The sequence below is a fragment of the Mastomys coucha genome, unplaced genomic scaffold, assembly GCF_008632895.1.
Source record: "Mastomys coucha isolate ucsf_1 unplaced genomic scaffold, UCSF_Mcou_1 pScaffold20, whole genome shotgun sequence".
Lineage (NCBI taxonomy): Eukaryota > Metazoa > Chordata > Mammalia > Rodentia > Muridae > Mastomys > Mastomys coucha.
In genome coordinates, this window is record NW_022196903.1 from 84,006,735 (window position 1) to 84,007,672 (window position 938).

General features: G+C 46.8%; 1 protein-coding gene across 1 annotated transcript in view; it reads right to left on the reverse strand.

The window, feature by feature from the left end:
* Nucleotides 1–938, reverse strand: part of LOC116098246 (vomeronasal type-1 receptor 53) — a 60,567-nt gene that overhangs the window by 45,979 nt on the left and 13,650 nt on the right. The gene's annotated exons all lie outside the window — the stretch shown is intronic.

Here is a 938-nt window from a genome sequence, read left to right on the forward strand (position 1 = left end):
TTGCTCCTGGGTGGGTGCTTGTGTGTGTGTGTGTGTCTGTGTGCATGCGTGCGTGCGTGCGTGTGTGTATGTGTGTGTGTGTGTGTGTGTGTGTACCTTTCATTCACGAATCCGGATTGCTCCTGGGTGGGTGCTTGTGTGTGACTGGCTAAGAGCATGACCCACCAAGAGCCAAAGTGCTGTAGCCAACCCCCACTACAAACTCTTCTGGTGTGCATCTGAGTCTTGGGTTGCCTAAGTGTGAGAAACATCACTGCTTCCTCAAGGAGGTGTGGAATCCTAGATAGCTGTGCAGCCCACCCTTCAGAATGTGTTGTATAGTTCTTCTTTCACTAAAACCTTACAACGGAAATAGCCCTGAACCTATTGCAATTAAAAAAGAATTACCAAATTTAGGCCATGTTCCCACCAGTCTCAGATAACTGGCTGCTTCCCACAGAAGACTCTGTTCTACTGTGATATCAGCACCCATCTCAGATGCAGTTACAAGGTGGGACTCACAGACAATACCTGAAATGCTCCCAGGAAGGGATTAGAAAGGGATTGCTCAGGTATTCTACTGCCTTCATATTTAATCTCCTACTGCCTTCATATTTAATCTTCTACTGCCTTTCGTATTTAATCTTTTCTGTTTCAGGCTGGACAGAACTGATCGATTGTTGTTAAAACTGCATTAACTCCCCCAAGTCATAAAATCAGGAGCCTCACAGAATAAAGCCAGCATCTGATACTTGCCCAGAGCTCACCCTGTGCAGGAAACGCCTCAGGCTTGGTATGTGGACTTCATCTTCTTGTACAGGACAGTATCCCTGACACAGGACACAACTGTCCACATGTTCTAGAGGAAGTGACTACAGCTCAGAGTGCTCAGTGTCACACGCAGAAGAAATGGCAGATTGTGGGTAGGATGTGAAGCAGTCTGGAGTCAGAGTTCCTAC